Source organism: Calidris pugnax, unplaced genomic scaffold (genome assembly GCF_001431845.1).
Source record: "Calidris pugnax isolate Ruff unplaced genomic scaffold, ASM143184v1 scaffold24, whole genome shotgun sequence".
Taxonomy (NCBI): domain Eukaryota; kingdom Metazoa; phylum Chordata; class Aves; order Charadriiformes; family Scolopacidae; genus Calidris; species Calidris pugnax.
This window is the reverse complement of record NW_015090922.1, coordinates 15,074,641-15,075,015: the sequence shown is the minus strand read 5'-3', so window position 1 is coordinate 15,075,015 and position 375 is coordinate 15,074,641.

Genomic DNA, 375 nt, shown 5'->3' with positions numbered 1-375 from the left:
ATTGATCTCCTGGGAAACTGTATAAAGGTCAGAAGCACATTATGCTCTGTGTGATTGTGAAAAAGCCTCTGGACACTGATGTTACATAAATATTTACAACTACCACTACTAACCAAACCTGTTTCCAGCCCCTGCTCCTCCCAAGGAAGAAAACAGGATAATACAGAAGAATTGACTAGAGAATAATAGCAGTGAAAGTCTAACCCAAAATCACTACTGGAAACTCCCCACTTATACAAACAGGAAGAACCATCAAAAAAAAAACCAACCACACAAAAACCCACAACAACCAAGGAGCATCTGTAATTTTCCAATGCAGATTACAGAAGACTGCAAGTCAGCCGTGACAAGAATGATAACAGCACGATGCTTTTG